The 14,138-nt window shown below is 42.6% G+C and overlaps 1 long non-coding RNA gene across 1 annotated transcript; it reads right to left on the bottom strand.

The window, feature by feature from the left end:
• Positions 1-593: 593 nt before the first annotated feature.
• On the bottom strand, positions 594-4,072 carry LOC147959484 (uncharacterized). The gene is made up of 3 exons (XR_015611259.1): positions 3,787-4,072; positions 2,362-2,436; positions 594-1,039 (listed from the first exon to the last, which is right to left on the bottom strand). It is a non-coding gene; the product is annotated as an uncharacterized LOC147959484 (long non-coding RNA).
• Positions 4,073-14,138: the final 10,066 nt, after the last annotated feature.

Below are 14,138 nucleotides of genomic sequence, written 5' to 3'. Positions count from 1 at the left end.
CGGTCTAGCACTTGTGTCAACCAACTCCTACGACATATTTGATTCACCAAATGAAGGACTTGGAAGATGCTTCATGGCTAAAGGTCCAAAGGTATCACACCCCAAGTATGTTGATTTCAATAGTGATGAATATGACTTGTTAGGTGATGATGATTTACTTGTTGACAACTCTAGTGATGAATACTATGATGAAACGTCAATTAATCATGCTAATCAAGATAAAACGAATGACAATGATAAGGAGAAGATTGAGTTTCTAACTAAAGAACTAAACACTCTTAAGTTAGCTCATGAAACTATCTTAGGAGATCATCGAGAACTTTTAAGGACTCATGAGAAATTACATTTTAAAAAGATCAACCTTGAGCAAGAGCATGAGTTCTTAAAGGCAATCAATGATGATCTTCACAAGAAAAATTCTTCTTGCATTGCCAAGCATTTACTCTTATCCACTTACATGCCTCAAGTCAAGTCTAGCAACAAGAACAAGAAAGATTCTTCCTCCAGTAGTAACAATAATCATGCTAAATCTAATGTTGTTGCTTCTAGTAGTTCTCTTGATTCCACTAATGATTCTCTTAGCCAAGTTACACTTGAGCAAGAAAATAGCTTATTGAAGGGAATTATAGAGAAAGGTGTTGTGACTCCCCCGATTTGACCGTACACTAATCATACACACAAACGTGTACAATCAAGATCAGGGACTCATAGGAAGATATCACAACACAACTCTACAAATAAAATAAGTCATACAAGCATCATATTACAAGCCAGGGGCCTTGAGGGCTCGAATACAAGAGCTCGATCATAGATGAGTCAGCGGAAGCAACAATATCTGAGTGCAGACATAAGTTAAACAAGTTTGCCTTAAGAAGGCTAGCACAAACTGGGATACAGATCGAAAGAGGCGCAGGCCTCCTGCCTGGGATCCTCCTAAACTACTCCTGGTCGTCGTCAGCGGGCTGCAGGTAGTAGTAGGCACCTCCCGAGTAGTAGTAGTCATCACTGACAGTGGCGTCTGGCTCCTGGGCTCCATCGTCTAGTCGCAGCAATCGGGTATAGGAAGGGGGAAAAAGGGGGAGCAAAGCAACTGTGAGTACTCATCCAAAGTACCTGCAAGCAAGGAGCTACACTACATATGTATGCATTGGTATCAAATGGAAAAGGGGTATCATATGTGGACTGAACTGCAGAATGCCGAAATAAGAGGGGGATAGCTAGTCCTATCTAAGACTACGCTTCTGGTAACCTCCATCTTGCAGCAGGAGAAGAGAGTAGATGGTAAGTTCACCAAGTAACAGCGCATAGCATAATCCTAACCGATGATCCTCCCCTCATCGCCCTATGAGAGAGCGATCACCGGTTGTATCTGGCACTTGGAAGGGTGTGTTTTATTAAGTATCCGGTTCTAGTTGTCATAAGGTCAAGGTAAAACTCCAAGTCGTCCTGTTATCGAAGATCACGGCTATTCGAATAGATTAACTTCCCTGCAGGGGTGCACCACATAACCCAACACGTTCGATCCCATTTGACCGGACACACTTTTCTGGGTCATGCCCGGCCTCGGAAGATCAACACGTCGCAGCCCTACCTAGGCACAATAGAGAGGTCAGCACGCCGGTCTAAATCCTATGGCGCAGGGGTCTGGGCCCATCACCCATTACACACCTTCACGTTGCGAGGGCGGCCGGAGAGCAGACCTAACAACCTCCATTACAAAGGAAGTTGTGTTACGCGGTCCAACCCGGCATGCGCCGCTCAGTCGCTGACGTCATGAAGGCTTCGGCTGATACCACGATGTCGAGTGCCCATAACTGTCCCCGCGTAGATGGTTAGTGCGTATAGGCCAGTGGCCAGACTCAGATCAAATACCAAGATCTCGTTAAACGTGTTATCTTGAAATAACCGCGAACGCCGACCAGGGCCAGGCCCACCTCTCTCCTAGGTGGTCTCAACCTGCCCTGTCGCTTCGCCACAAAGATCCACACAGAGGGCTGTTGGGACAAAGGTCTTTTCAGCCCCCAATCCGTGAATCACTCGCGGGTGCTCCACGAGCCGACCCGACTTTAGTCATCACCTGTATCATGTATAAAGTATGTAGTATATACCCGTGATCACCTCCCGAGTGATCACGACCTGATAGTATAGCATGGCAGACGGACAAGAATGTAGGGCCACTGATGATAAACTAGCATCCTATACTAAGCATTAGGATTGCAGGTAAAGGTAACAACAGTAGTAGCAAGGACAGGCTATGCATCAGGATAGGATTAACGGAAAGCAGTAACATGCTACACTATTCTAATGCAAGAAGTATAGAGGAGAGTAGGCGATATCTTGTGATCAAGAGGGGGGGCTTGCCTGGTTGCTCTGGCAAGAGAGAGGGGTCGTCAACACCGTAGTCGTACAGGGTAGCAGCGGCGTCGGTCTCGGTGTCTAGCGATAGAAGAGGGGGAAGAAACAATAAATATTAAGCAAACAGATGCATAGTGATGCATGACATGACAAGTATCGGTGCTAGGGGCGCCCTAACGCGGTACGAGGTGGTATCGGTGAAGAGGAAAAACATCCGGGAAAGTATTCCCGGTGTTTCGCGTTTTCAGACAGATGAACCGGAGGGGGAAAGTTACGTGTTCGTTATGCTAGGGATGCGTGGCGGACGAACGGGCTGCGTATCCGGGTTCGTCTCGTCGTTCTGAGCAACTTTCATGTTGAAAATATTTTAATCCGAGTTACGAATTAAAAGATATGATTTTCTAAAGATTTTATTAATTTCTGGAATTTAATTAATTATTTAACTTAATTTCGAAAATGGATTTATGACATCAGCATGATGTCATGCTGACGTCAGCAGTCAACAGGGTTGACTGGTCAACCTGACCAGTGGGTCCCACTGGTCAGTGACACATTTTAATTAAACAAATTAATTAACCTAATTAGTATTAATTAAGGGGGTGGGCCCCACTGTCATACTCTGTTAGTTAATTAACAGTAGTTAATATGGTTAATTAGTCATTAGATTAATTAATCTTAATTAGTGAATTTAATCAGAATTAATTAAATTAATTAATTAGTTAATTAATTAATTATTTTAATTATTTATTATTTATCTATTTATTTATTTTTAAAATCTTTTTTGTTAACGTTCTAGGGATGGGGCCCCACCTGTCATTTAGCCAAAGGGCCACAGTGGGTCGGGCGAATGGGCGGGCGCCTGAACGAGCGCGTGCCCGAGGGGCACGGGGCGCTGGGCACACCGGGTGCGGCCACGGCAGGCAGGACGCGGCCCCGGCGCAGTCGGCCGGCAGCGGCGGCCCGGCGCGGTTGTGGGGGCGAGGCAGGGCGCTGGTTCGTGCGCCGGCGTGCGTGCAGGGAAGGGGGAAAGCTACAGGCAGGGCAGGGGACGGCAGGGAGCGAGGGGAGGTAGCGGCGGCGTCCGGAGACGACGCAGCAGCGGCTGCGGCCCGGCAAGAGCTGCGACGGGGGGGAGCGCAGGGCAGGGGCAGAATCGGCCGGCGGAGGTGGGCTCGAGCAGGAGGTAGCAGCGGCAAAGGGGCGGCGCCGGTAGCAGCTAAAGCAGTAAGGATGCAGCAGGCGAGCAAGTCAGGGGCGAGGCGCGGCGTGCGCTGCGGCAAGGCGGGCGAAGTTGGGCGCGAGCGGGGAGCCGGGATGAGCGCGGACGGGCGCGGTGGCTGCGCACGGTGGGTACGGGGTGGCGGCCACACGTGGTTGTGCCTAATGGCGTGCGAGGGCGGAGGGTAGAGGGGAAGAGGCCGGGGGCCTCACCATTGGGCGTAGGGTCAAGGGCAGTGAGCTCGGGGATGGCCGGCGACGGAGTGACGGGGTCGGCAGCGGACGATGGTGAACACCATGGAGGAGCGCGCGTGGAGCTTGGGGAAGACGACGCGGTGCAGGAGGAAGAGGACGGAGGCCCTGAGGGGTGGCGCCAACGAGGTGACTCCGCGAGGGAGGACGGAGGCGCGGCCGAGCGGCAATCGGCGGCGTCGGGGGCAGTTCCCCCGATCTAGATCGGGAGGAACAGAGGGAGGAGAGGGATTCGTTTATGGGGGGGGATCGGGTGCGGTTAGGTTAGGGTTTGGGCTAGCGGGGGTTATGGAGGAAGTGGGGGTCGGCCGGCTGGGCCAACTGGGTTGGTCGGTAGCTGGGCCGGTTGGCCCGGGGGGGAAATGGGGGGGAGGGGTTCTTCTTTTGTTTTCTTTTGTTCTCTTTTATTATTTTTCTTTTTTCTTTTTTTTCTGTTTAAATTTTAATTCCACATTATTTTTACTTAGTAAATTATGACTATAGCTCCTAAAATAAGGTTTCAAAATAACTCTCAGCCACAAAAGGTTTTAATCCAAAATAAAATAGTTTAGTGTTTTATAAAATTACCAAAGGCATTGAAATAATGTTTTTGCTACCTTTTAAATCTTTTTAGTGCATTTATTCATTGTTTAAAAATGTGGATTCTTCATCATAACCTTCTATGCATTAACTGGCACAACCCGAACATTTTGTTTTTAATATTTGAAAACTTTTGATGTTTGCCTTTAATTCGAATTTGAATTTGAATCGGTTTCGAACTAATGCGAGATTAGCAATAGAAATCGAGGTGACGTGGCATCATTAGCCGAGGTTCACTGTAGCTTAATTATCCGGGCGTCACAGGTGTTTACAAGAGCCTTGCCGGGAGTAAGCAATTCAAGGAAATTGTATGCAAGCAAGGAAGGCACCGGAAGAACCAAGGTGTTGGTTTTGAACGAAAGTTCAATGCCAATGGAGTTGAGTGGGAAGAAGATCAATACCCCAAGACGAAGTTTGTTCCTCAACAAGAGAAGTATGATCCTACTTCCTTTAAAGGGACACAAGCTCAAGATGATCTTCCACCACAAGAGCACAAGCAAAAAGGCAAGGATAAGCTTCAAGAGGAAATTGATGCTTTTGAAGAAGCACCCAAGGCCTTGGTCAAGTGGGTTCCCAAGACTACATCAAGTTCTACTTCATCAAGTACTACTACAACTCCAAGGATTCCCATCAAGATGATGTGGATCCCGAAGAAGAAGAACTAGAGAGTTCTTGAGGGTGACTCCGCCAACATACCTCACTCTTATCATTTTGGCAAGAACAAGTGCAATCAACTTCCACATCTTGCACTAGTTCAAGGAGTCACAAACCCTCTTGTTAGTAAGACAAGGGACAAGGTAAACTAATGCTTTCATAGACATCATCTTGTGTGTGCATCACTCTATGTCTATGGATATCCTTGTTTGTTCCTTGTGGGACTAACCCGTGTAGGTATTGAAAGTGCAACTCACTCCAAAGGATTGCTCCAAATGATCTACATCAACATTGAGCATCCACATCTTCAAAACCTACATTAAGTCATCATTGACAAAACCCAAGGTCAGTTCATCCCTCTTAGGGGGGATCTCACATCTAGGGGGAGCTTTACTCTAAAATTGAGCTAAAGCAACTCTAATGGTGTGAACACAACAACGCTTTATGTAAAAGTGGTAACCCCACTTGTGCTTAAATGATGAGTATGACCTATGATCAAATGTTCTCATTTGACTCCTAAGTCAATATACTCATATATAGATGACCTAGTCATCGCCAATTGCTTGATAGATGCTAGAATTGGTTGTGCATGCTTTGCCACATATTTCATTTGCCATTTTATTGTGTGAGCTTGTTGGTTGCATAATTTACTCATTCGAGGACATCCACTTGTTGCTTTGATTGTTTGGTTCCTTTTTCTTTTGCCAACTGGATGGACAAGAATGCCTAAGAACCTTCTCTAGCTATCTATGCTTTTCTCGTCTCAAACTCTATTCATGCTACATCACAAAGTTTGATCAGGTCAGATTCGAACCACACTATGTGAGGAGCACTCGGAGTCCCCGATTCATCATAGACTTAAACCTCCAAAACTTCTTTGTGCGTCTCGGTCTGACCGATTCATCCATTTCGGTCATACCGAGATCACTAAGTCGATCTAGGTTTTCAATCTCGGTGCAACTGACTTGAACTTTTCGTTCATACCGAGTTTCAGTAACTTCTTGCAGTTATGAATCTCGGTGCCACCGAGTTGTTCCACTCGGTCACACCGACAGGGTCAGGCTATATATATCCCCTGGCCAAAATTTGGAAAATTTTCCGAACCCCTTCGCCCGCGCTCAGCCTGCTCTGCCTTCCTGGGTCTCCGGATCGTCCTCCTCATCACCAGCTGCCTCCCGCCGCTGGTCTCCGCCACCGTCAACGGGAATCGTCTCCGCCGTTGCCGCCGTAGCAAGTTCATCGCTGCACTTAGGGTATGGACTTGATCGTTGTGCTAACCCCCCTCCGATTCTTAGCACATTGTTTTTCCATGTATCTTTCCATGATTGAGATCACTCTATCCAGCGAAATCACTCCGTAGTTTAGTCGTGGATTGAAAATTTAGGGTTAGGTTCTGCCGAAATCATCTCGGACCAACCGAGTTGTTGAAATCGGTTCCATCGATTTGTCTAAGGCCATTGCACATGTGATTCTCGGTCTGACCGAGAATTGCAAATCGGTGTGACCGAGTTCAATACTTTGTGAAACCCTAGCAGTCTCTGTGCCACCAAACGGTGACTTCGTCTGACTGAGTTCACTAGTTTAGGTTCCAAAAGCTGCTTCGGTATCACCGAGTTTTCAAATCGATAGATCCGAAATGCTTTCTGTGGAAAACTAAAACTAAGTTTTTAACTCATTCTTTTGCAAAAACATCTGTACTTTGTGATGCTTATCAAATCTACCTCATCTATAATATATTCACAGGGTCTGCTGTCAGTGTTTGCATCATGTCAGATCAGAGTGACAGTCAGAACAAGTCTAAGGAGCAAGTTAACATGAGTGAGGGCACTAGTCCCTCTAGCAGCTTTGATGAAGGAAGCAGGAGTACACCCAACAACTTGCCTAAGGTAGCCACCAGGACCAGAAAGAAGAAAACCTCAGATTCTGAGGATGAGGACTATGTGGATGTTGAGGAAGAGGCCACCTCAAAGAGGAAAGTCTTGAAAAAGGAATATGGCACAATGATACGTCTCCAACGTATCTATAATTTTTGATTGCTCCATGCTATGTTATCTACTGTTTTGAATGTTTATGGGCTTTATTATACACTTTTATATCATTTTTGGGACTAACCTATTAACCCAGAGCCTAGTGCCAGTTTCTGTTTTTACCCTGTTTTAGGGTTTTGAAGAAAAGGGAAATCAAACGGAGTCCAATTGACCTGAAACTTCACGGAACTCATTTTTGGAAGGAAAGAAGCCCAGAAGACTTGGAGTGCACGTCGGGGGACCTGCGAGGAGGTCACGAGGCAGGGGGCGCGCCCACCCCCCCTGGGCGTGTCCTCCACCCTCGTGAGCCCCTCGTAGCCCCCCTGACGTACTTCTTCCGACTATATATCTCCATATACCCTAAAAACATCCATGGGCACAACTGATCGGGAGTTCCGCCGCCAGAAGCCTTTGTAGCCACCGAAAGGCAATCTAGACCCGTTCCGGTACCCTGCTGAGGGGGAATCCTTCTCCGGTGGCCATCTTCATCATCCCGATGCTCTCCATGACGAGGAGGGAGTAGTTCTCCCTCGGCGCTGAGGGTATGTACTAGTAGCTATGTGTTTGATCTCTCTCTCTCTGGTGTTCTTGAGATGATACGATCTTGATGTATCGCGAGCTTTGCTATTATATTTGGATCCTATGATGTTTCTTCCCCCCTCTACTCTCTTGTAATGAATTGAGTTTCCCCTTTGAAATAATCTTATCGGATTGAGTCTTTAAAGATTTGAGAACACTTGATGTATGTCTTGCCGTGCGTATCTGTGGTGACAATGGGATACCACGTGATTCACTTGATGTATGTTTTGGTGATCAACTTGCGGGTTCCGCCCATGAACCTATGCATAGGGGTTGGCACATGTTTTCGTCGTGATTCTCCGGTAGAAACTTTGGGGCACTCTTTGAGGTCCTTTGTGTTGGTTGAATAGATGAATCTGAGATTGTGTGACGCATATCGTATAATCATACCCACGGATACTTGAGGTGACATTGGAGTATCTAGGTGACATTAGGGTTTTGGTTGATGTGCTTCTTAAGGTGTTATTCTAGTACGAACTCTAGGGCTGTTTGTGACACTTATAGGAATAGCCCAACGGATTGATTGGAAAGAATAACTTTGAGGTGGTTTCGTACCCTACCATAATCTCTTCGTTCGTTCTCCGCTATTAGTGACTTTGGAGTGACTCTTTGTTGCATGTTGAGGGGTAGTTATGTGATCCAATTATGTTATCATTGTTGAGGGAACTAACACTAGCGAAAGATGAACCCTAGGCCTTATTTCCTAGCATTGCAATACCGTTTACGCTCACTTTTACCATTAGTTACCTTGCTGTTTTTATAATTTCAGATTACAAATACCTTTATCTACCATCCATATACCACTTGTATCACCATCTCTTCGCCGAACTAGTGCACCTATACAATTTACCATTGTATTGGGTGTGTTGGGGACACAAGAGACTCTTTGTTATTTGGTTGCAGGGTTGCTTGAGAGAGACCATCTTCATCCTATGCCTCCTACGGATTGATAAACCTTAGGTCATCCACTTGAGGGAAATTTGCTACTGTCCTACAAACCTCTGCACTTGGAGGCCCAACAACGTCTACAAGAAGAAGGTTGTGTAGTAGACATCAAGCTCTTTTCTGGCGCCGTTGCCGGGGAGGTGAGTGCTTGAAGGTATATCTTTAGATCTTGCAATCGAGTCTTTTAGTTTCTTGTTTTATCACTAGTTTAATTTATAAAAGAAAATTACAAAAAAATGGAATTAAGTTTGTCTCATACGCTTCACCTTTTTAATATCTTTCGTGAGTATGATGGAAAGGTTAATTGTGCTCAAGTGCTAGAAGACGAAATCTATAAAATGTTTGGCACTAAATATGTGAATGATGAGCATGATTGCAATGTTGTTAGTACGAATTCTTTGAATATCCATGATGCTAATGATGATTGCACTAGTTATGATGAAAATGCCTCCTATAAACATGTCAATTTTTGTGGAGTAGACTGGGTTTGCAAGTACACACCAAATAGGGAAGATAGATATTGCAAGAGGCATAAGTACTTAGAAACCAAATTGTTGCAAGAAGGGCTAGATGAATGTGCTGAAAATTTATCTTTTCTTAGCCCTACTTGTGAACTTTGCAATGAACGTGATCATTTTAGTACCCAATGCAAATTGTTTCATGAGCGTATCGTGTCCAAAAATTGTGATGACTTGATTTCCCTTGCACATCATAATGAACTTAGTTTGCTCTTGGGTTATGAAGAAATTAAACGTAGAACTAAGGATATTCCAAAATTTGCCCTTGATAAAGTTCTTCATTTTGATCTAGAGGAAATTTATATGTATTGCACGATGAATTGCATTGAAAATCCTTATATTGCCAATTACATAAAGAAAAGAAAACAAATAGAAGATGAAGAGAATGGAAACGAAAGGGAAGAGACTTCCCAATATTCTCCTATTATTTCTTATGATGAATCAGGTAACGAAGAGGAGCCCTCTATTCAACCAATCTCTTTAATAAGGAGCTCCAAAAAGAGGATTGAACCCACACATGATGTGGTGAAGAAGAAGAAAAGAAAAATGAAGAGAGTTAAAAAGGTATCTCTCCCAAATAAAGTTGCTCCTATTATTGATGTGCCTCATGAAAATGATACACTTGATGATGATCTCGTTATGCCTATTGCTTGTTGTGATGATTATGATTGGGAAGATAATGACACTTCTTATGATCTTGAAAATCTTTTTGGCACTTGCTTGGAAGAATATTATAATTGGTATACTATTGGTGCTATCCATACTATTAACGATGAGAGTGATTATGCTTATGATATGAAAAGGCCCAAGCTTGGGGATGCTATGTTTCATGAAGATGATGTTTTTGAGAATATATTTGCTGCAATTAATGTTTGTCCCAAGCTTGGGGATGCTATGTTTAATAATCATGATATTTTTAGCCTCTCAAGTTTTGATATGCAAAGTTGTTATGATGATAGCATGCCTTCTACTTACAATGATTATATTTATGAAAGTGGATTTGGAGAGGTCATGACTTTATTTAGTGATGTATCCACTATCTTGGAAGAGGTTTCAATCAATTATGATGAGAACAAAGTTGCTACTTATGATGATTATTGTGATAAAACTTATGCTATAAAGAGTAGTGATGATTATATTTATAAAACTTGTCATGATTATGAGTACCCTTTATCTGAACATTACTCCATTAACATGGAAACAATTTATAGTATTCAAGTCTCTTATGATACTCCCACTATTCCGAATGAGAAGAATTTTGCTTATGTGGAGAGTAGTAAATTTTGCATGCAAGTAGATCATGAAAAGAATTATTTAGGTGCTGGTTATATTGTTGAATTCATTCATGATGCTACTGAAAATTATTATGAGGGAGGAATATATGCTTGTAGGAATTGCAATAATATCAAATTTCCTCTCTATGTGCTTAAAATCTTGAAGTTATGCTTGTTTTACCTTCCTATGCAAGTTGATCCTTGTTCCCACAAGTTGTTTGCTCACAAAATCCCTATGCATAGGAAGTATGTTAGACTTAAATGTGCTATTCATATTCTTCATGATGCTCTCTTTATGTTTCAATTCTTATCTTTTATGTGAGCATCATTGACATCATCATGCCTAGCTAGGGGCGTTGAACGATAGCGCTTGTTGGGACGAAACCCAATTTTATTTTTGTTCCTTTATTTTTGTTACTGTTTATTAATAAATAATTAATCTATCCTCTGTTTAGATGTGGTTTTATGTGTTTAATTAGTGTTTGTGCCAAGTAGAACCTTTGGGAAGACTTGGGGAAAGTATTGTTGATCATGCTGTCAAAAACAGAAACTTTAGCGCTCACGAGAATTGCTGCCATTTTTATTTGGAGAGAGATATTTAGTTAATTATTTTTGCAAATGATTAATAGATAAATTCTTCAGGTCCAGCAATTTATTTGAGGATTTTATGAGTTCCAGAAGTATACGTTTGATCCAGATTACTATAGACTGTTATATTTTTGACAGATTCTGTTTTCGATGTGTTGTTTGCTTATATTGATGAATCTATAGCTAGTAAAATAGTTTATAAACCATAGAGAAGTTGGAATACAGTAGGTTTAACACCAATATAAATAAAGAATGAGTTCATTACAGTACCTTGAAGTGGTCTTTTGTTTTCTTATACTAACGGAGCTTGCTAGTTTTCTGTTAAGTTTTGTGTTGTGAAGTTTTCAAGTTTTGGGTAAGGATTCGATGGACTATGGAATAAGGAGTGGCAAGAGCCTAAGCTTGGGGATGCCCCGGAAAGCATCCCCTCCTTCATCTTCGTTCATTGGTAGGGATGGCAATGGGTCGGGTTTGGGGCGGGTGGAGCTGGTCCAAATCCAACCCATGACCCATCTTCCTACCCTCTGCACATCCACCAAATTATCCATGGGAAAAACTTGTGCCCATGTCCAAACCCACTGGATACCCACATACCCATGGAGCTCCATGGGCATAGAAAAGTCAGCATGAAGCCTTCCCAAAGAGCAAATTAACTCATCATCATTCACTCACAAATGACAACATGAATTACATGCATAAGTAGGCAACAAGTAATACGATGAGTCCTTAAGTGTGACATACCAGAGGTTGATTCTCCAGCATATAGCTCATGGAACAAGTTGCATATATCCTGCCATTTCCCATTGATTCGCTCTTCTACTATCACTGGCATATGGCCCCACATGTCATACGGTATCCATTGGATATCCATGGAGCACAAACTATAACCATGCCCAACCCGGCTCTTCATGGGTATCGATATCCATGGACCCATGGGCGAAAATTTGCTCCATACCCTTGCCCAACCGGGTCGGGTATCCATGGATATCCAGATCCGTGGATAAAATTGCCATCCCTATTCATCGGTAACTTTACTTGGAGCTATATTTTTATTCGCCACATGATATGTGTTTTGCTTGGAGCGTCATTTTATTTAGTTTTGCTTGCTGTTTGAATAAAGTATCAAGGTCTGAAATTATTGAATGGGAGAGTCTTCACATAGTTGCACAATTATTCGACTACTCATTGATCTTCACTTATATCTTTCGGAGTAGTTTGTCATTTGCTCTAGTGCTTCACTTATATCTTTTAGAGCATGGTGGTAGTTTTATTTTGATGAAATAAATGAACTCTCATGCTTCACTTAGATTATTTTGAGAGTCTTAAATAGCATGGTAATTTGCTTAAAATCCTAATATGCTAGGTATTCAAGAATAATCAAATTCTCTTATGAGTGTGTTGAATACTAAGAGAAGTTTGATACTTGATGATTGTTTTGAGATATGAGGATGGTAATATTAGAGTCATGCTAGTTGAGTAGTTGTGAATTTGAGAAATACTTGTGTTGAAGTTTGTGATTCCCGTAGCATGCACGTATGGTGAACCGTTATGTGATGAAGTCGGAGCATGATTTATTTATTGATTGCCTTCCTTATGAGTGGCGGTCGGGGAGGAGCGATGGTTTTTTCCTACCAATCTATCCCCCTAGTAGCATGCGTGTAATACTTTGTTTCGATAACTTGTAGATTTTTGCAATAAGTATAGGAGCTCTTTATGGCTAATGTTGAGTCCATGGATTATATGCACTTTTTCTCTCACCCTTCCACCTTTGCTAGCCTCTCTAATACCGCGCACCTTTCGCCGGTATCATACACCCACCATATACCTTCCTCAAAACAGCCACAATACCTACCTATTATGGCATTTCCATAGACATTCCGAGATATATTGCCATGCAACTCTCCACCGTTCCGTTTATTATGACACACTCCATCATTGTCATATTGCATATCCCGGTACACCGCCGGAGGCATTCATATAGAGTCATATTTTGTTCTAAGTATCGAGTTGTAATTGTTGAGTTGTAAGAAAAATAAAAGTGTGATGATCATCATTTTTATAGCATTGTCCCAGTGAGGAAAGGATGATGGAGACTATGATTCCCCCATAAGTTGGGATGAGACTCCGGACGAAAAATAAAAGAGGCCAAAGAAGCCCAAAAAAAGAGAAAAAAAAGAGGCCATAAAAAAGAGAAAATGCCCAAATAAAAAAAATAAAAAATGAGAGAAAAATAGAGAAGGGACAATGCTACTATCCTTTTACCACACTTGTGCTTCAAAGTAGCACCATGATCTTCATGATAGAGAGTCTCCTATGTTGTCACTTTCATATACTAGTGGGAATCTTTCATTATAGAACTTGGCTTGTATATTCCAATGATGGGCTTCCTCAAAATGCCCTAGGTCTTCGTGAGCAAGCAAGTTGGATGCACACCCACTTAGTTTCTTTTGATCTTTCATAAATTTATAGCTCTAGTGCATCCGTTGCATGGCAATCCCTACTCACTCACATTGATATCTATTGATGGGCATCTCCATAGCCCGTTGATACGCCTAGTTGATGTGAGACTATCTTCTCCCTTTTTGTCTTCTCCACAACCACCATTCTATTGCACCTATAGTTCTATGTCCATGGCTCATGCTCATGTATTGCGTGAAAGATTGAAAAAGTTTGAGAACATCAAAAGTATGAAACAATTGCTTGGCTTGTCATCGGGGTTGTGCATGATTTAAATATTTTGTGTGGTGAAGATGGAGCATAGCCAGACTATATGATTTTTTAGGGATAGCTTTCTTTGGCCATGTTATTTTGAGAAGACATAATTGCTTAGTTATTATGCTTGAAGTATTATTATTTCTATGTCAATATGAACTTTTGTCTTGAATCTTATGGATCTGAATATCTATACCACAATTAAGAAGAATCACAATGAAATTATGCCAAGTAGCACTCTGCATCAAAAATTCTGTTTTTACCATTTACCTACTTGAGGACGAGCAGGAATTAAGCTTGGGGATGCTGATACGTCTCCAACGTATCTATAATTTTTGATTGCTCCATGCTATATTATCTACTGTTTTGAATGTTTATGGGCTTTATTATACCTATCATATCATTTTTGGGACTAACCTATTAACCCAGAGCCCAGT

This window comes from Triticum urartu, chromosome 7A (assembly GCF_056163025.1).
Source record: "Triticum urartu cultivar PI428250 chromosome 7A, HENAU_Tu73, whole genome shotgun sequence".
In the NCBI taxonomy this organism is placed as follows: Eukaryota; Viridiplantae; Streptophyta; class Magnoliopsida; order Poales; family Poaceae; genus Triticum; species Triticum urartu.
The sequence above is the reverse complement of the archived record's forward strand: the minus strand, read 5'-3'. Positions and strand labels throughout refer to the sequence as shown.